Below are 23,058 nucleotides of genomic sequence, written 5' to 3' on the forward strand. Positions count from 1 at the left end.
ATATTGCTAGGCAACCTTTCTTGATGACACTAAACGTTACATTAAATTCTTATTTTATCATTTCACCCCATTCTGTACCATGACAGTCTCACACCTAGCAGCATTGAATTAGCTAGTACTATACATACACTATAGGGACAAAAGTATTGGGACACACCTCTTAATCATTAAATTCAGGTGTTCATTCAAATGCATTGCCACAGGTGTATAAAATGAAGGCAGGTTTACAAACATTTGTGAAAGATTGGGTCATTATGAAGAGGTCAGTGAATTCATTGTGGTCCCTGTCATTGGATGACACCTCTGCAATAATTCAGTTTATGAAATTTCTTCCCTGATAGATATTCCACAGTCAATTGTAACTAATATTATTGCAAAGTAGAGCATTCATAAACAACTGAAACTCAGCCATAAAGTGGCAGGCTATGTAAAGTAACAGAGGGGGGTTTGTCGAGTACTGTGATGCATAGTGTGTAAAAATCGCCAATGAATTGCAGAGTTCCATACTTCCTCTGGCATTAATCCCAGCACAAAAGCAGTGCGCCGAGAGCTTCATGGAATGGGCTTCCATGTCTGAGCAGTTGCATGCAAGCCTCACATCATGAAGTGCCATGCAAGCATTGGATGTAGTGCTGTACTGTAAAGCATGCTGCCACTGGACTTTGGAACAGTGGAAACATGTTCTGTGAAGAATCATGCTTCTCTGTCTAGCAGTCTGATGGACGGGTCTGGATTTGGCGGATGTCAGGGTAACGCTACCTGCCTGATTGTATCGTGCCAACTGTGGGAACAGTTTGGAGAAAGCTCTTTTCTGTTCCAACATGAGTTTGGTGTGGAAGAACTCGACTGGTCCACACAAAGCCCTGACCTCTACCCCATCAAACACCTTTGGGAGGAAGTGGAATGGAGCGAGGCCTTCACTTCCAATATCCATGCCTGAGCAAATGCCTTTCTAGATGAATGGGCATAAATTTCCACAGACACACCTCCAAAACCTTGTGGAAAGCCTTCCCAATAGGGTAGCAGTTGTTACAGCTGCAAAGGGGTTGGGGGCAACTGCATATTGATGCTCAGGGGAATAATTAGAGATGAATGGATAACATGGCTGAGTCTTTACTGATGGTAAATACACTTTTATTTGGGTGGGGGGTAAAAAACAGGGCTAACGCCCTCCTAAAATGTGACCCGTCGCCACGAAATAAGCCTTAAGTCGCACTGGTAGAACTGTAACAATAAGACTCATTTCGTGGTGATGGGTCACAAATAGGTTTAACAACAGCCCTGTTGATGCCTATGGATTTATAAAAATTCCTGTGGGTGTAATGGCCAGGTGTCCCAATACCTTTGTCCATATAGGGCATCAGTGCATTGTCAGAATTTTAGGGTGGTGAGGTTTGTTAACGAGTCCAATTAACAAAATGCACATTTAATTGTGATATTTAGATCTCTTGAAGGTGACCAATGGAGATGAGATGAAGCACTCTGCCTTCCAGACGCTGTGTGGATCACACTGTTCAGGAGGTGATGTTTTATTACTAAATAATCAATAATAGACAGTCCAATTAAGCAGATAATTCCGGTCCTTTAGGCAAACCCATTCTGAGTCAGGACAGGTATCTACACAGCAAGTCTATACCAGGCCATTGGTGTATCCTGGTGTGTTTGTAATAGTGCTTATATTAACGGGGCAGATTTGGGGAATTTTTACTTAAAAATGCATCAGAAAAAGATTAATAACAAAACCGTGGTCCTACGTCCTGTGTTTGGCCCCAAGCAAAGCTGACAAAGATAATTCTACCAAATATTGCACTATGAGCAGCAGAGGCTCCGCAGTTAACACTCTTGCATCACACTAGCAGGGTTATTGATTCTCAGTCCTGTCTGAGAGCTTGCATGTTCTCCTAGTGTTTGCATAGATTTCTGGCAGGTTCAGAAACATAGTAATCGAGTGTGATTCGCTGCCATATACTTCATGGCACAGATTCCAGCCTCACTAAGACCAATATATTAATTTATTTAGCAGATACTTTTGTCAAAGTCAGGATCAGAGGACAATGCCGGCCTGTCGATTCCCCTGAGAAATTGTGGTTATGGGCCTTGCTCAGGGGTCCAATGGTAATATGATCACTTTGCTGACCAAGGGAATCAAACCCACAAACCCCTAACCCTGAGCTACACACCAGCCCACTGGTACTAGGCAAGTACTTATCATTGGAACCTGGAAGGTTTCGTTATGTTTCTCTTTTTTTACCATACATGAGAAATAAATAAATGGAAATCAAAAGTGGCAGTAAAGAAATCGTTCTTGTTGATCTTTTCTGGCCTAATTTGGCTATTTTTAGTATATGGGAGGATGAGAATGGATGCAAGTCAGATATAAAGGTCCCTTTATTTAATAGACGCTTTTGTCCAAAGTGATGCACATGTGAGGGAAGCTTGGGGTCAGATAGCAGGGTCAGCAAGCACCGAGAGCCTGTGGAACATTTCGGGTTAAGAGCCTTGCTTAAGGTCCCAGTGGGGACATGAACCCATTCACAGCAACGAACAGAGATTAAAAAGTGTGCGAATCTGAAAGTATTGCCGGAAAAATAAAACACAGGCTGGCCAGGTCACACACAGCACTACATGCTCAAAATGGTCACATAAGAACAATACTGGCTAAAATGTTACTCACCCTTCTTCTTCACATTGTTCAAGACTAGGTTGTAAATGGTCATGAAGGAACACTGCCACCTACTGTACTGGCATGATAAAGGAGAATTGCTGTAATGTAAAATAGAGATTTTCAACCTTTCTTAAAACAGGCAGCGCCAAATGAAAATAGACCAGAGCTGGGGACTTCATACCGCTAATGCGTGACCATTTATAGTACCAGTCAAAAGTTTCAACACATTTACTGTACTCATCCAAAGGTTTATTTGTACTATTCTCTGCATTTTAGAATAATTATCAAAAAATAATTATCATCCATTTCCTGTAACCGCTTTTCCTATTCAGGGTCGCGGGGGGGTCCGGAGCCTATCCCATAAACTACATGCGTAAGGGAGGGAACAACCCAGGATGGGGTGCCAAACCATCGCAGGGCACACTCACACATCATTCACTCACACCTCATTCACTCACACATCATTCACTCACACACCATTCACTCACACACCTTTCACTCACACGCCATTCACTCACACGCCATTCACTCACATGCCATTCACTCACATGCCATTCACTCACACATCATTCATTCACACATCATTCACTCACACACCATTCACTCACACACCTTTCACTCACACACCATTCACTCACACGCCATTCACTCACACATCATTCACTCACACACCATTCACTCACACACCATTCACTCACACATCATTCACTCACACACCTTTCACTCACACACCATTCACTCACACATCATTCACTCACACATCATTCAGTCACACACCTTTCACTCACACATCATTCACTCACACATCATTCACTCACACACCATTCACTCACACACCTTTCACTCACACATCATTCACTCACACCTCATTCACTCACACATCATTCACTCACACACCATTCACTCACACACCTTTCACTCACACGCCATTCACTCACACATCATTCACTCACACACCATTCACTCACACACCTTTCACTCACACACCATTCACTCACACATCATTCACTCACACACCATTCACTCACACATCATTCACTCACACATCATTCACTCACACACCATTCACTCACACACCTTTCACTCACAAGCCATTCACTCACACACCATTCACTCACACGCCATTCACTCACACATCATTCACTCACACACCTTTCACTCACACACCATTCACTCACACATCATTCACTCACACATCATTCACTCACACGCCTTTCACTCACTCGCCATTCACTCACACATCATTCACTCACACACCTTTCACTCACACACCTTTCACTCACACCCCATTCACTCACACACCATTCACTCACACGCCATTCACTCACACATCATTCACTCACACACCATTCACTCACACACCTTTCACTCACACACCATTCACTCATACATGCATGCCGACAGGCAATTTGGCAAGTGGAGGGGAAGGGGGTTAATATTTTTTGCTCCAAACAATTTCATAAAGCAACTGTTCTAAGAATACTCCAGGCATCTAAAACATACAGTCTGGAACATCAAGCTCTTGCTATAAGTGCTTACAAGGTACATTAATTATAACATTTAGTGCTTAAATGTGATTTAATTTAATCACATTTACATCCATAATCTTGTAAACAGAACTGCAAGTTCTTAATCTTAAACATAATAACATTACCTGAAATGAAAAGGAAAATATTATTTCTCCAATGGAGAAATGTTTTAGTGTACAGCATGTTTATAAACACTGCACAAAAATTATGAAGTGGAAATGAATTCAGTATGCTAACACAATCAGACCTTAGCACTGTAACCTCATAGCTTCAAAGGCACTTGATTGCCCAGGTCTTTGTGTAAAGCGACTGACTTCTGCTACTGTACAGGCAGGTTTGCCCATGCAGTCGCAAAGTACAAACTGGTGCCTCTAAATTGGTCATAGTGTGTGTGTCCAGGTTATCCTGCCCTGTGCTTCCTTGGACAGGCTCCCTTGATAAGCGCTATGGAAATTGGTTAGATTAATATTAGTACATAGCATAATGACATTTTTGGTCTCACCAGCAAGAAGAGCTGACATATCTTCTTAACTTTAATACTGCCTGACATACAGAATTTACTAATATCCCACAATGTCTTTACCCGTATCTCCTCCACGAAATTGCCCATCCAGCACACACTTGGCCAATGTCCATCACTGGCATGAAAGTGCAGCTTTCCCCTTCACTTCCTGCTAAGCGTAGCTCGTAACAGGTTCAGATCCCCATTGCCTGCTCTCCTAATCTCCTCCTAACCCCGTCCCTGCCCATCCCAAGCAAGACCTCCACATTAGCTTCCTGCTGCTAAAACAAGCTCCCAGCAGAGCTCCAGGCTGGTCATTTTATGTTTTCTGCAAAGGTCTGGTGTTATTAGACTGCCGTTTTATCCACAGAAGTGACACTAGTACAAAAACACTCAGTTTTTGCAGGGAACTGAATAATACTGATCAGAAAGGTTATGTTCTCTCATACAATACTGAACACCTGTACTTACTAAGATCACAACGCATAAAACAGTTAATTACAACGCAGTGTTAAATACAATTTATTTTCCTTTTACATCCCATTGTATAGGAGTGAATATTTCTCACAGAGTTAGAAACTCTCAGAACATAAGAAATTTACAAATGAGAGGAGGCCATTCGGCCCATCAAGCTCGTTTGGGGAGAACTTACGTAACTAATAGCTCAGAATTTTTAAAATCTAATCTAGCTCTGATTTAAAGGAACCCAGGGTTCTAGCTTGTACTACACTAGCAGGAAGACTATTACATACTCTAACTACACGCTTTATAAAAGTGTTTTCTCAAGTTCAGTTTAAAATGTTCTCCCACTAATTTACACCTATGGCCACAAGTTTTGAATCAGTGGTGGAGATTAATAACAAAAAACAAATCATCACTCCAAGTCAGAGTGCAAATCCAGTTAGATCAGATGCCAACAGAGTATTGGGGAAAATCCAAGATCATAATATGGGAAATCAGAAAAATGGGTCATACACAGAAGAAGCTAAAACCACAGTACAAGATAATGTAAGATGGCAACTTGGTTACAGTTACAAGGTAGGTGTAAGTAGTCAAGCTAGTAGCATGGCACAGGTGAGTGCAATCGGGGAACTAGATTGGTATGATAAAGATGCGGATGGTCACTGGTGAACCTATTATAATATAATACCACACATCCCATAATCATTGTATAGTACATGAAGTGTTACTCTCAATATATCAATCCTCATGTGAAACAAGAAAACTGAAAGCAGGCACATTGGTTGTGAAATTAGATTGCCTGCATCATCCATCCATTTTCCAAACTGATTATCCTACTGGGTCACGGGGGGTCTGGAGCCTATCCCGGAAACAATGGGCACGAGGTAGGGAACAACCCAGGATGGGGGGCCAGCCCATCGTAGGACACACTCACACACCATTCACGCACACATGCACTCCAAGGGTCAATTTAACAAGTCCAATTAGCCTCAGCATGTTTTTGGACTGTGGGGGGAAACCGGAGTACCTGGAGGAAACCCCAGAATGACATGGGGAGAACATGCAAACTCCACACATGTGACCCAGGCGGAGACTCAAACCCGGGTCCCAGAGGTGTGAGGCAACAGTGCTACTGTAACCACTGTACCACCATGCCGCCCCCTGCCTGCATCATACTACAGTATATGTCCTCGTGCACTTCGTCAACCAGGGTATAACTGAAAATGACAACTTTTTTTTTTGTTGTTCTGAAAACCCTGGCAGTTTTGGGTGTGTGTCTGTATGTGGGGGGGGGGCTACTTTGTTTGGTCACTTATGGTTAAGGTTATGGCTGAATAGGGGTTAAGGTCCTCATGTTATCATCCTCTGTTCCCTGCCTCGTGCCCATACTGTAGCTCCCGGGACAGGCTCCGGACTCCCCGCGATCCAGAAGGATAAGTGGTTTGGAAAATGGATGGATGGATGGATCCTCATGTTAGGATTATAGTTTTCCCCAAAGGAATGAATGGAACATCTCCACAAATATATAAATAGAAACCTACAGGTGTGTGCCTGCGTGTGTGTTTTTATTGTCTTTTAGAAACGTACCATATATAAGCACAAAAATATATACAAGAATAACTAAGCCCATTCCTAACTTGCTTGTTATGATATATAATATTGAAGTTTTCATTAGAGATGACTGAGTCTGCTCCCCTGAATTCTTAGAAAATGTTTCCCACGAGTGCCTCAAGTAAGACATTTAGTGCTTTGAAATCTAGAAAAGACATTATTCTTGTTTATCTTTGTTGCCCTAAATCACAATTTGTTGGCCTGAATAACACATGTATAAAATTCATTTTAAATTTTATCAGTTTTATTCCAAATCCCACTGCCATTTCAAAATGATTTCTTTGTTTTGATCCAGCTGGTCCCAAAGCATTTTCCAATTTGCGGTTTACTTTTCTTGCAGTACATAAACAAACTTGTCATTAGGGATGATCGAGTCTGTTCCCCTGCAGACTATACTCTTGGAAAATGTCTCCCACAAGTCTTTCAAGCAGGAAATTTAGTGCTTGGGAACTCAGTAAAGAAATCATTCTTGTTGCTCTTTGCTGGCATGATTCAGTTGCTTTTATGATGTGGCAGAATGTGCGTGGATGCTAGTCAGATACAAAAGTCCATTTATTTATTTAACGGATGCTTTTTCCCAAGGTCACAGACAAGTGGGCAGAGCTTGGGGTCAGAGGACAGGGTCAGTCAGGATCCAGAATTCCTGGAAAAACTGTGATTTAGGGAACTGGTGAAGAATTCCAAGAATCAGTTTAATTAACTGGTTTGACATTGTTGGAGGATTATAAATAACACATCTACAGTATATATAATCTATAGTCCTTTGTCTTCCCCGCTGTCCCTTCAAAAACAATAAATACAGCAGCAGAAAGTGGTTCCTTCCCTTTCCAATCAAGCCAGTGATTATCTGGCTCACACAAATGGGAGTTAGAGCTGGCTACCTTCACCACAGTTGACAAGGAGACAATTAGTGCGAAAGTGTTTGTAGTTAAACGCAATGCTTAACAATGAGACAATGTACACAGCTGCAACTGTTGGATAATGGGTTGGAAGCTCGTATTAGTCACAAGTACAGGTTTCAGTTATTGCTCCATTATTTCAAACATGTGGGTTGACAAAATAAGACTGTAGTACACAAAGGTTTGTTGCCTCTGTGGTTCAGTGGGTTGTGGGTTCAACTACCCACTCCTAACTCTGCGTGGGAAATCTGGACGTTTTCCCTGTGTTTTTGTGGGTTTCCTTTTGCAGTCCAAAAACACCCCATGTCTGAATGCATTCCCTGTGGTGCACTGGTACCCCACACTGCGTGCGCCTTACCCTGTGCTTCTTGGGATGGGCTCCAGGGTCACATGGACCCATTAGTGGATAAGCAATTATGGAAGATGGAGGGGTTAGATGAACTGAAAGCAGGCACATTGGTAGCGAAATTAGATTGCCTGCATGAGATCGACAGCTTCACTTGAATTACTTTCAGATGGGCTAGCTGGGAAAGGGCATTGTTTAAAAAGGATCTGAATGGGGAATGATATTACTGCAAAGGAATTTGGGGAAAAACACAACTCTAATTCCAAACTCCATGAGGTTTATATTTATATACTGGCTGCTTGTGTTCCAAAAGAGTGCTTAGCCTGTCGCCCACCGGGTACCACGTTTAGAATGGATGAGTATGAAAATCTATAAAGGGGTCAGATATAAATGGCCATTTATTTATTTATTTAGGTTTGTCTACAATGAGGAAAGCTTGGGGTTGAAGAGCAAACAATGTTATGAGCATCGCACAAGGGCCCAATGGGGTTACACTACCACTTCCCGCCATGGGATTTGAACCCACATCCTCGCGAAGACCCTAACCTGCTGAGACACACACCACTTTAATCTCAGGAGACACGGCACAGTTTTGTAATGTGTTTCATACTTATATAATGTAGAGCAGGGGTCTCCAACTCCGGTCTTGGAGAGCTACCGTCCAGTAGGTTTTCTATCCTACCTGGCTTCTGATGAGCGACAGCTGCTCTCAGGAAAGTATCAGGAACAGGAGTGGCTCATAAGTGGAGGGTTACTGGACGGAGTTGGAGACCCCTGATGTACAGTATGCCATGCTAATCTCTTTCCATGCACCACTACTACATTTTTAACCATTAGAGAATTCTTAGTACACCTGCATGACATATTTGTGATTAGAGGACACATTCATCTGGTTTTGTGCATTTACACTATGTATTTATCATTAGAGGGCATTCTGCGCTGATGAATGATGAATAAATGATAAATCCTTTATTTGCCGTTTGCACATGTATGAATACAAATGCACTGGATTTCTTCTCTTCACCTGTCTTCATATTTTGGGGTCACAGCGATGGGTCAGCTAACCTGTGGCATCTCTGGTGCTGAGGGTTAAGGGCCTTGCTCAATGACTCAAGGACATGTGACTGTTCTGCCATGCATGAGGCTTAATACATCGATCTTCCGATCACAAGTACAGACACTTAGCCTGCCGTTTTGGTACATCTGTACTATGTCTTCATCATTAGAGGTCACACTCAGTACGTACATGAACACTAAGGAAATCGAATTATTGTGTTAGGGCGACTAAAACCGGACTTTGAAAGTACATGTAAACATGTTAGTCCAAATCAAATCATACTAAATAGAATTCCTCTTAGTCAGACTAAGACACCCAGATAACACGACTGAGAGTCGACCTTGCGCTCTGCAGATACTTCACAGTTCCCCGCATCTCCCCCCCCCCCCCCAGGGCTTTGACCAGGAAGTATAGCAGAGGATGAACAGCACATACGAAATGAACAGCACGTACGAAATGTACAGCGCTGTAAAGCAATTCTCCGCTCAACTAAAGTGCGCTATTCCACCACACCAGGTACCGTACAGTAGTTTTCGTACTTAAAAAAGGTACCAAAAACCATGGTACTTCAAGGGGTTGGTTTTCCACTGGTGTAAAAACTGGTACCGGTGCCGAATGACATCACAATGACAGATGGGGTATTTTTTACTGAATTCAAAAAATGCCTGTAGTATATTGTTATGCCCGGCTCGTACGATCCTCGTGTGTGCCGCGCCCCCTGATTATCCACATGTGCTTCCCCAATCATACCCAGCTGTTCCTTGTTATTTCGCCTTGTCTTTTCTTTATTAGTCCATGTCTTGCCCTGCCTTGTTGTCCGTCATTGATGTTAGTCTATGTCAGTACTAATCTTTTGTTCTGTACTATCCCGCTCCCTAAAAAATCCCTAGTTTACCCCGAACTGCCTGCCTGATCCTTCCTGCCCGCTTGCCCGTTCGCCTTACCCGCACCCTGACAGAATGACGGAGCGAGCGAAGAGAGCACTTTCCGTAACTGTGTAGGAGTACCTCGGTTACGTTGACCAGGTGCTATTCTGGATATCCCTGCCCGGCATCCGGGATCTGGTAAGCCGGAACTGGGATATTCTGGACCGACTGTCCCTCGAGGAAGACGCGCACCTTGCGGAGGAGGTTCGCGAGAACTTCCGGCAGCTGGCCGAGCTCAGGACGGAGCGGTGGGTCGCGCCGCAGGTCGCAGGGACTATCCTCCCACCGTCCGCCCCCGTCCGACATAGCGCAGCCTCCAGCAACTACCGTGACCCGAAGGCGGAGAAGGAGGAGAAAGCCGGCGGTCGTCCTGATGATCGTCCTGGGGGCGTGCTCGCTTGTCCCCGCTTCCCTCCAAGGCGGTGAGCAGGACAACTCCCCGGTCGAGCCTGAGGTCACCATCATCGCTAAGCTGCCTTCACGGGCAGCTTCCCCCATCCTGAGAACGCGCCTGGCCGCCGCAGAGCTACCGCTGCCCCTCGAGAGGTACTTTTACTGGCCAGCGCAACTAGCTAATAAAGGGGCCAGCACAGTTAGGGATGCTATCCCGCGTGTTCCCCAGACTCTTAAAGGGGCCACGCCTGTCTCGCCCGCACAGGACCTGCCTCTCCCACCGGCGTTTGATCTGCCTGCTGTAGCCGCTACACCTGAGGCACTTCCTTCGCCTCTGCCGCCTGCTGTAGCCGATATGCCCGAGGCGCTGCTTCTGCCCAAGGCCCCTCTGTCTCCGGCGCCTTCGCCCGAAGTGCTTCTGTCTGTCCTGCCATCTGCTGCAGCTACGCCTGAAGCCCCTCAGCCTCCACCACCTACAGCTGCTCTGCCTGAGGCTCCTCTGCCTCCGCCCATGGCGCTGTCCACACTTGTGACTGTAACCCCTCCAGCTCCTGTCCCTCCAGCTCCAGTCCCTCTATCTCCAGTCCCCGAGGAGGTCCCGGACAATCCGACCACCGCTCCTCCCTCATTGGAGGTGGAGGAGCTTGAATGGAACCCTCGGGGACCTTTCTGGTGAAGTTCCTTCCCTCACCCTGGCGAGGTCGACCCCAGCCTGAGGCCCACATGTCTGTGTCCCGTAAGGGGAGAGGACACAGACGCAGGGCTGGGGCTCCCTCAGACTCTCCTTTCTCCCCCGGCCTTTCCTTTCTCTGTTCCTGTGTTTACTCCTCGTCCCTCTGTTTCTCCTCTGTTTCCTCCGTATCCCTCTGTTCCTCGTCCCTTTGTTCCTCCTCCGTTCACTCCTGGCCCTTTTGTTCCACCTGTTCCCTCAATGTCTCCCTTCCTTCTCTGTCTGCCTGCCTTTCCCGTCCTGTGTCAGGTCCTGTCGTGGCTTTTGCCCCTGTACCAGTTTTGTCTGTCCGTTCTGTTCCCTGTGTCCCATTAATGGTTCTGTTCTTGTTTTCTAGGTCCCTTATCCTTGGTCCTGTCAGTCGCCTCCCCTGAGGTGCGCCCAGAGAGCGCGCCTTTGGGGGGGGGGGGTTTCTGTCATGCCCGGCTTGTACGATCCTCGTGTGTGCCACGCCCCTTGATTACCCACGTGTGCTTCCCCGATCGTACCCAGCTGTTCCTTGTTATTTCGCCTTGTCTTTTCTTTATTAGTCCACGTCTTGCCCTGCCTTGTTGTCCGTCATTGATATTAGTCGATGTCAGTACTAGTCTTTTGTTCTGTACTATCCTGCTCCCTAGTAAATCCTCAGTTTACCCCGAATTCCGCCCGCCTGCCTGATCCTTCCTGCCTGCTTGCCCGTTCGCCTTACCCGCACCCTGACAGAATATTATAAGGCTGGACGATGTGCGATCTTAATACCAACATTGCATGTTATGTACATTCAATTCTTATATTGTTAATCAGCTAGATTAATATCAGGCTTTTTCTTATCTTCAGTTTGCACAGATATTATAGCACAGGAAGTTTAAGTCTAGCTAAAACATTTGTATTGTCATAGGAAAAACAACCTAGCATGTTTTGCCATTTTAATAATTATTCATTTTCAAGATTATCTAGCATATGCTTAAAAATCAGTTTACCTCCTCTGCTATGGCACGAATGCTGCATACGTTCTCTTAGGGAGTCAATCATTTTCATCCTTGCTGTTTAATTCACTCCTACATGGGTTTGTGTTGGAATTTATGTTGGAATCACATAGGGATATTTTTTTTAAAAAATCCAATATCGTCCTGTTATGGTATCTTATACAAAATAGTTTATTTCGTGTCACGTCCTGATCTTGTATCTGTTCTTCCAACCAGATTGCAATTTAAGCATGTGTCACTTCATTTGTCCACGCACGCATTATTGTTAATTTTATTGTTTTATTATATTTTTTTTACGTCTGTGATGTAATAAGGCAACCGGTCAACCAATATTATCAAACTGAAAGGAGCCATACTGCCATCTATTGTAGTGGAGTCGGACATACTTCAGGCAATAAATCGATTCCCCTCCAGTGCATATATACTGGGACAAGGACAGCAGTCTGAATAAATGCTGTAGTTGAGCATTAGCTCAACTTCGCTGTACATGTAAACGTATCTGTTTTTTACATTGTATTATACGTGTTTATCATTAGAGTGCACACTGATTTGTCTTAGTAACTGCATAGTATGTGTTCTGGTACCTGCATCCTATGTATTTATCGTAAGCAGGCACAAAAACAACAGGAAATAAGAACACATGCTAGCAAATACACACCAGCAAAGGCAAAAACAATACATCCCTAATGAAAACATTAGCGGCACTGAAAACAAAAAGGACATGTACCTACTGATCGTCACTGGAGGGGCAGCCTGTCAATCATCCTATAATCATAACTATAGTTAATGTCATACGTCATCCAGGACTTTTAACATGCCCTGTTCACATGAACACAAATTGCTTTGTCTGTATAATTTCACTGCAACTCTGCATCACAACTTATTTTTCTCATTATCTCAATATATCCTAAGTTGTTTTCTTGTAATCACAAAATGAAAGTGACACAAGTTGTAATTAAACATGGGAACTGCATTTCTCTAGAGTAAGAGGGAAGTGGATTCCACTAAAATGGTGGTTCACAACATCCCTGACAAACCGAGGGGGATCCGTCCTGATCATGGATCAGTTACGGTCTGCTTACACCACTAGTACTGTATGTTTACAAAAATTGTAGTGGTAAAGTTAGAAATTTACTGTAGGTGCTTGACAGTCAATCTGCTACATGAGATGATTGAGCTTAGGGAATACAAATAAGGGTCACTAGGGCCAAATGGCAGGGCTGTGTATTTTTCTAGCTTACGAGCTAACGTTCTGATCTGTTTTCTTACATATGTACTATCCCCAACTCCATGGATCTACTGCAGTTTGCCTACTGCAGAAACAGATCCACTGAGGATGCCATCGCTCATGTCCTACACACTACCCTCACTCATGTGGATGGAAAGAGGGGGAATTATGTGAAAATTCTGTTTGTAGACTACAGCTCAGCATTCAACACCATAGTCCTTCTCAGACTGTTCACCAGGCTGAGGGATCTGGGACTGAGAGACCAGCTGAATAGATGGATTCTGGATTTTCTTACAGGAAGACCCCAGGTGGTGAAAGTAGGCAACTGTGTATTCAGCACAATCACCCTCAACGCGGGAGCTCCACAAGGCTGTGTCTCGGGCCCACTGCTGTACACCCTCTACCCCTATGACTGTGTAGCCACACTCAGCTCAAATCCCTATGTGAAATTTGCTGACGACACAGGAGTGCTCGGCCTCATCTCCAACAATGATGAGTCGGTCTACTTGAAGGAAGTGGAGAACTTGGAAAGGTGGAACCAGCATAACAGTCTCCAGCTGAACGTCAGCAAAACAAAGGAGCTGATTGTGGACTTTCGAAGGCAGTGGGGCTCTTACATACCTGTCCACCGGTGCTACAGTGGAGAGGGTGAGCACTTTCAAATACCTCTGCGTCCACCTACAGGAGGACCTCACATAGTCCACACACGCACGCACTCTGGTCAGCAAGGTGAGGCAGAGGCTCTACCATCTGAGGCAGCTGAGGAGGTTTAAAGTCTCCCCTGCTGTCCTTAAGGTCTTCTACTCGGCTGCCATAGAGAGCATCCTGACCATGAGCATCACATCGTGGTTCAGGAACTCCTCTGCCCAGGACCGGAAAGCCCTGCAGAGGGTGGTTAGAAGAGCTGAGCGCTGCACCAGATCTGCCTTGCTGTGCCTACAAGAAATCTACAGCCGCTGCAGGACCAGAACAATAAAAATTTTCAAGGACCCCTCCCACAACGATAACTCTCTGTTTTGCCTGCTGAATTCAGGTAAACGCTTCCACAACCTTATGACCAGAATGGAAAGGTCAAGGAAGAGCTTTTTCCCACAGGTCATAAGACTCCTAAACCAGGACAATACTCCATGCCTCTAGGTACTGCTTCATACTGTCCAAATCGTTGGCACACACCTCAGGCCTCTTGCACATTTCACTTAAATTGCACAGCAAAATACCTCTTACAGTACCTATCACTTATGTATAGATTATGTACAGCTGAACATTTCATATATTTTTTTAATCTTTTTTTCTTATTGTTTTTCTTATTTTTTTTATATTTTGTTACTCTCTTATCATGCACAGCTGCTCGGAGAAACCAGGGTTACATTCCACTACATGTTGTTGGTGTACATTGTGTATGTGACAGATAAACCTCTTGACTCATCTGATTTGGTACATCTGCACTATGTATTCATTGTTACAAGGTACTCTGATTTGTTTTGGTATCTGCATACTATGTAATTTTCATTGGAGGACATGCTGATCTAATTTTGTACATTTTTTCATTAGATACCTTACTGATCTGCTTTGGCATGTGTATACTGTATATTTATCATTTGTTAACATGCTTATCTGTTTTAATGGTAGCATCTTAGCTCTGGACTGAGAATCACAGCGGACGGACTTGGAAGCAAACAGCAAGTTTATTCAACATTGAGTTTATGCACCCCGGCCCCTTTCCAGGGTGTTGTAAGGGTTGGGGGACATTAGCATCACAGTAAATACATAAGTCAAAGAGCTGACAGAAAATATCGATGCTTCGAGGAAGACCGAGCAGAACAGAAAGTCAAACATCAGTGATGGTTAATGGAATGTGGGCCGCGTGTAAACATTATAATCAGGGTTACTGTAGAAAAACACCAATATATTCAAATAGAGAAGAACAGGGGGAAACTGGAAAGCATCACTATTGGGGCTAGATCACCTGACTTCCCCCAAATCTTTCCTGCAGCCTTGCATCCAAAAAAAAACAACCTCTCATTGTTTATGTCACATGGTTGCGTTTTCCATTTCTGTTTATCACCCAGCAGCACTCAGGCCCATATGAAAGGATAGATTTAAGGCAGATGTTGTTTTGAGGCTATGCTACTTGCACGTCCAGATAGGATTAGACCTGGAGGAGACACTGGGCTTGCTTTGATGTGTTTTGTGTCCTCATGACTTTGCTGATGTGCCCAGACATGTGTAATAATCAGCTATGGTCTTCCCAAAGGCAGAATCCCTAGAATTTAGAATCATTGTTTTGCAATATTTGAGACACATGAAAATGTTCAGCAAAAGTATATATTTGTGTGTGTGTATGTGTCTGTCTGTGTGTATGTGTGTGTGTATATATATATATATATATATATACACACAGACAGACAGACACATACATATTTTCATCAGTACCACAGCAAACGTCCCCCCCCAAACAATTAGGGGGAAGCCTACCCACACAACAGAGCCATTTACTGCCATAATGGCCTCACGTCCTCCCATCCTGCCAGCAAAAGATGTCGGCTCACTAGGCTCCTTGGGCTGTATGCCCTTCACCTTACTGCACAGAGAAAGCTCCACAATAGGGTCCAGAAAGGGGGAATATGGGGGCAGGATATCTGTCTGTTTCAGGCAAAGAGCTATTCAAAGATGTAAGAAGGCTTGTGAAAGGTGACGTTGTCTCAAACAAACACTAGCGCTTTCCCAACAGTAGGTTGAAAGAATTTCCAACTGGGAAAAGTGCATTATTATCGGAACCAGTGACAGGGATGTGGGCAAGAACGTCATCATCTGATAAGGCTAGAAGGGGCTTGGTGTATAATCCGGACTCTTTCACATCTCTGTAGTTTCCTTCATGCTGAAACCAGCTTTATTAACTTAGACAAAGATGTGGTGATTCTGTGGCCTTCAGCGGCATTATTCTAAGCAGAAAGACAAGTGGAGCTGCCTGTACTGTAAATTAACACAGAGTGGATTCAATTACCCATAGTATTGCAGTATTTTCCTAAATATAGTCATCTGGTTAAGATGCAGGTCTTAGCCAGGTCATGCTGCTACAAACCTAACATTACAGAATTTTGAGGAGGGTTCACCTGTACATATTGATATCACAAGTCTTTTTTTTTTAACAAGGAGGCGTTGTGCAGTGGTTTCGTGTGGATTTCATGTCAGTCCGCCAGGAAGTAAAGCTAGCTACGGTTCATCCTGACAGATCTGGCCAAGATCTCCTGGAGATGATCAGTGTTGTTTTACATAGCTGTGTCAACAGTGACTGCCTCCCCGTCAGGGACAAGCATGTATCCTGTGGCCGGTGCGTGTAGGCTGTGCAGTTCTGTATATGACCACCGGAAGTGCTGCTGAGCAAAGGGAGGGTCACTGAAGAAAAACTGCACAACAGGAATATCACTGTATATTGCAGTATCATTGTGACAAAACAGGCTTTCATTCTTCCATATAGTCCATATAACTAGTGTAACAGGAGATTGACTGAAATGCCCTCATTGGTCAGAAATTCCTGTGTTAGTGTAATGTTGTTCATATTACATTTTAATTCTTTAGCCCTAGCTCTCCCAACGATCCTGTCTACATCCACCAACCTGTTACGGTCATAGCCATAAAAAGAAAGTAAGTCACTGTGTATGGGGTAATTAGCAGCTTGCTGCTCTTCTATAGTGATTCCCTTTTGAAGCATCATCAAATTCCTCAGAGACAGCCACGCTGTTAACAGAAAGTGCCCATGTTTTTGTGCATTGATGTAATTTGCCTGTGTGTTCTGAGGATGAGTCTCGCAGTAGCTCTTCAGTAGCTCCTCAGTTCCTCCCCTCAATAAATCATGATCGATGGCAGGATCAATAACTGCCGTATCTTTCACTGGAGCCTTTTCTCTCTCTGGCAGCTTCCCTTAACCGCACATTGTGGACGTTCATCCTCTTTAGCCTTTATGTTACACTCCTGCTCCTTGGTCATGTGCTCTCCCAGCAGCTTAGTCATATGCTATTCTACCAATCAGGGCTGCGTCCAAAATCAAATACTTACACAGTAGGTTCTGAGCAGCCAACTACTGCCCCATTAATGGATTGTATACTGTATATAAGCACGGTCGCCATCTCACACATTACCTGCCCTGGATATTTACCGATGGCATAGCTTGACTTGGCAAGGGTTAAACACTATTAAAAACTATGAACGAAAAAATGTACTCGGTGACAAAAAAAGTTAAACACCCAATTTGGATGTAATTTGGGACACGTGCAGACCAGTGATGGGTATATAAATGATTCAATTTGTAAAGAGCTGGCACGTCCAGTCAACAGACACAGAAGATGCCTCGTGGACACATTAGAGAGCATTACCAGCACTTCACGGAGTTTCATAGGGGTCGGATTGTGGGTTTGCATGAGGCCAGGTGGTCATATCGTGCAATTGCCTTGTATGTGGGGCATGCAGATGTCACAGTCACCTGATGTTAGAACCAAAGAGCACATGAAGACACCCACACATGTCGTGAAGGTTCTGGCCACCCAACACAGACAACACCAAGAGAGGATCATCCTAGCATTATAGAACCCTATATCATCTCTGTCTGTGATCCGAACACAGGTATTGGGCTCTCTACAACACCCCATGTCGTCCCGCACCATGTCTCAACTACTGGCATCAGCCAGACTACGGTTTCACCATACCATGCATAGGCTGCCATTAACACCAGCTCAGAGAAGGCTGCGTTTGGAGAGGTGCCGAAACCAGGAGGTATGGACTGATGACGAATGGGGTCCTACCAGGTTCAGTGATGAATCTCAGTTCTGCATTACCATGGATGACTGTCATATGCACTTATAGTGGCACCGAGGGGAGAGGACCAATCCTGCCAATGTTGTGGAGAGACACATCGGAGTTACTCCTGGCATTATGGTGTGGGGAGCCATAGCGTATGACATCATTGTGTGGGGAGACATAGGATATGACATCATGGTGTGGGGAGCCATAGGGTATGACATCATTGTGTGGGGAGCCATAGGGTATGACATCATGGTCTGGGGAGCCATAGGGTATGACATCATGGTGTTGGACCTATAGGGTATGACTTCATGGTGTGGGGAGCCATAGGGTATGACATCATGGTGCGGGGAGCCATAGGATATGACATCATGGTGTGGGGAGCCATAGGATATGACGTCATGGTGTGGGGAGCCATAGGGTATGACATCATGGTCTGGGGAGCCATAGGGTATGACATCATGGTGTTGGACCTATAGAGTATGACTTCATGGTGTGGGGAGCCATAGGGTATGACATCATGGTGCGGGGAGCCATAGGATATGACATCATGGTGTTGGACCTATAGGGTATGACTTCATGGTGTGGGGAGCCATAGGGTATGACATCATGGTGCGGGGAGCAATAGGATATGACATCATGGTGTGGGGAGCCATAGGGTATGACATCATGGTCTGGGGAGCCATAGGGTATGACATCATGGTGTTGAACCTATAGGGTATGACTTCATGGTGTGGGGAGCCATAGGGTATGACATCATGGTGCGGGGAGCCATAGGATATGACATCATGGTGTTGGACCTATAGGGTGTGACTTCATGGTGCGGGGAGCCATAGGATATGACATCATGGTGTGGGGAGCCATAGGGTATGACTTCATGGTGTGGGGAGCCATAGGGTATGACATCATGGTGCGGGGAGCCATAGGATATGACATCATGGTGTGGGGAGTCATAGGGTATGACTTCAGGTCATCTCTGGTAGTGATTTGGGGGTCCCTGACAGCACAGTGCTATGTCAGTGATATCCTGCGTCCGCATGTCTTACCCCTCCTGAGACCAGTTACAACAGCTGTGGGCTGATTTGCTGCAGGACAGGATACAACGGCTGTACGACACCATTCTGCACTGTATCGCCACCTGTATCCAGGCCTAGGAGGGTCCTACACCCTACTGACATGTGACCAGCAGTGTGCCCATACTGCCAACTCTGTTGTCCATTTCATCTAATATTATAATCATTGCAATACAGTCACATGACCTTTCACCATGTGCAGATTCACTTAATTTCCACCACTCCGTCTGGGTGCTTAACTTTTTTTTGTCGCTGAGTGTACATATTCAAGTCAATTTATGCAACTGGGTACTGTTTCTTAAATTTGAACAGATATGGCACTTCATCTTACCTGTTGACAGAAATGTCTGAGCAGGCGATTTTTTTTCCATCTCTGACCACTGCTCCAATGGCCTTGCGAGATTCTGTAGTGTCTATCAGCTGCACACAGAATGTAATATCTCGCCTGGGTACCATTGATCTACTGCGTCATCCATGCTGAGGATTCAGACATACTGTATTTCGTGTACTACATGGCAAACAAGTATGCAATTTCAGACTAATCCATGGCCGTGCAGTCTCTCAACATCTTTGTTATGTGCTCTCTCATCAGTTAGGTCATATGCTCTCTCTCACCAACTGCAACTCATTTAATTTAATGGCATTTACACGACTGAATCTTAATTTCTCTTAATTTCCATTTTCCATTGTGCAGCACAGTGACATCCATCAACTGTAATTCAACAGTAATAAATGATTGTTACTTTCAAAATGACAAGTTCTGTAGGGGGGTGATGACTATATGCTGGAAAAGAATCAGTATGAGATTTTATTTAGGGTTTATTTATCCCTGGATTATCTTTGATGAACATATAAATAGTTTGCAGGGTTGATTAATGCTATGAGATATGTTGGATTTGCAATAATCTTACAATCAAAAAGTTTACTACAGATATAAATAAGTTTTACTTCCCTAATTAAACCAATTCAATAAATGTAGTGCTCATCAGTAATGAATTGTGTTTGAACTGAGGTGCATGTAGTAGTTAGACATAATTAGCTACCTTGTTCATGTGTTATACATTATCTGCCCTATTACAGATGTGAAAAGAGGAAACATAAAACTAGAACGCTGCCATATAAGAAAGTAAGAAAGGGTAACTAAAATAATATCCTTTTGTGGGGAGAACAGATGGCTGACAGATGGAATTGTTTTACGTTTAATTTTCATTTTATTCGTTCTTTTGTATTTTATTCTCTGTTCACTGCATTGGTGTAAGAAAATGATCGGAAATAACCTGAACTTAAGACAGATGTCTGACCTGCGATCAGAGGAATAGAAAAGGCAGAGGAGAGAGACTGATGGGAAACGCCTTCACATAAACACAACTCCAGATGGCCATTGACGATATGAAGAGCAGTCAACGTGTCTTATTCTAAATTCTATTTACACTTTTGAGGAGAAGAAGGAGTGTCTCTAGATTTGATGTGCCAGAAGAGGTCAGCGGTCTGTGCAATTTCATTGATTATTTTCTGGAGTATCTTAATTATGTTGACGCCTGCGCCTTTACTGTTACTGTCAGTCTCACTCTCTGCCCAGATTGAAATGACTCTGAAAAATTCATGTAACACGCTGTCTACAGTGCTACGCTGTTCCCATGTCTTTGAAAGATAAAAGCGTTAAACTGGAGTGGCACATGAGGGACATAGGTAAACGTAGAAATTAATCTGAATTGAATGTTGCTGATGCAACTTAAGCCATGTTCTTTTCTTCATGTTCCTGCAGGAAAAACAGAACTGAGGGAACGTTGTAGATATTTTTTCACAGCCTCCCCCTTTTATATGCTGTGTGGGGGCTCTTCAAGCTCTATGTTACACTGTTTCTCCAGCTATTTGGGTCTCCAGAGCTATTTGTAGACATATCCTGTGGTTGTTCATTTGTTCCTTAATAAAAGTGGCTTCCTGCATATATCCTTCATAGGACAAAGTTATATCTCACATTTCTTACTTCTACATGGGTAAAACATTCACATTTCCCCTGATATGTTCTGTATTTCCTTCCATCTGGATGGATGGATGGATATTGCCTTTTTATTTTATTTAAATCCTAAACTATTAAAATAAATCAATAATTAAAAAAAGGAATCAAGAGTTCAGCAAGAACGTTTGAAACATACCAAAGAAAGAAATAAGTACTCACCCCTCCTGGATACTTGGACTGTACTTGAAATACATTATAAAATACATTATGGATTAGCCTGCTCTATTTTCAAAGACTCTTCAGTTTGAAAAGGCTTTTAGGCCTTGTTTTAAATTTCTCTTCTTTAGAAACCAAAACAAAATAGAGTGGGTTCTCCTTTGGACTGATAAATAATACATTAGCATTTAAGCACAAGCTCTCGGCTTGTATTTAACTCCAAATGGAAATATCCAAAAGGAGAGTTTCCCCTCTGACAACGTTAACAAAATGTCCTGGTCGACATCTTTAAATCGACATGTCACATAAATTGAGTCGATATGTGCATGTCAGGACTAATCATGATCATCATATATATGATTAGCGGTGTCTATGAGTATGGTGCCTTGCAAAAGTATTCAGACTGTCCACAACGTCACACATTTTATTATTATTTACTAAAGCTGCACTTCATAGGCCTGCAAAATTTCAAAGGTCTCAAGCTTTTAAAAGGCTGCTAAGTGACTATTTAAAAAATAAATGCAACACTAAATAAATCAGAGATACAATTCCCTACCTATGGTTTTTGTGTTGTGCATTTCAAGCAAGTTGTAGAATCCGCTTTCTCTCTAATGTCGTTTTGTATCACCTCTGTGAACAATGCAGCTAACTGAAGTGATGGAATGAATGATTTGTCCTGTTCCCCTTCATTCTTCTAATCTCTGCCCTACATAATATTGTCAAAACATCACAGGAGATGAAATCTGTAAAGGTCTTAATAGACTTCTAATAACTGGGAGTACAGACATATCTTATAGTCTCCATCCCTTATCGCATAAAGCCATTTTACTTGTGCAAACAATATTTGAGATTAATTATTTCACAGCATATTTCTCATAGCATAAAAATCTCACTCTGGAAGAAAACACAGCCTTTGAGGTCACCATAAATCTTTAATAAATATGAAGAGATCATTTCACAGAAAAGATACAGGCTGGAGGGGGCGGCATGGTGGTGCAGTGGTTAGCACTGTTTCCTCACACCTCTGGGTCCCACGTTCTATTCTCTGCCTGGGTCACATGTGTGCAGAGTTTGCATGTTCTCCCCATGTCGTCATGCGGTTTCCTCCGGGTACTCCAGTTTCCCCCCACAGTCCAAAAACATGCTGAGGCTAATTGGAGTTGCTAAATTGCCCAAATGCAAGTGAGAGTGACTGGTGTGTGAGTGTGCCCTGTGATGGGCTGGCCCCCCATCCTGGGTCATGCCCATTGATTCCAGGATAGGCTCCGGACCCCCCACGACCCAGCAGGATAAGCAGTTTGTAAAATGGATGGATGGATACAGGCTGGTAAAGTAATTTCCAACAAACTAATTTCCTATTTTGGTCATGGCGGTTTTATAAGGGAGTCTGCTTTCCACCCAAACATTAGAAACTGCAACACATCTAACTAATCTTACATTAATCATTAACTATAAAACCTACACCTGGTAAATCATTGACCTTAATTTTCTATTATGCTCATTCTTTTATATCTGTTACTCTGTGCTTCTTTTCCATATCGAGACAGCGGATAAAAGTATTAAGTAAACTGACTGGGAAGTGTCTTGTGTTTCCAGCATAATTTATGCATAAATGCTTTGTGGGCTTTTCTCTTCTTCTTCTTTTTTGCACAGTATCAATCCCTTGACAGGTTATAAGAATCTTAACCAATGCTTCAAA

The sequence above is a fragment of the Brienomyrus brachyistius genome, chromosome 2 (assembly GCF_023856365.1).
Source record: "Brienomyrus brachyistius isolate T26 chromosome 2, BBRACH_0.4, whole genome shotgun sequence".
In the NCBI taxonomy this organism is placed as follows: Eukaryota; Metazoa; Chordata; class Actinopteri; order Osteoglossiformes; family Mormyridae; genus Brienomyrus; species Brienomyrus brachyistius.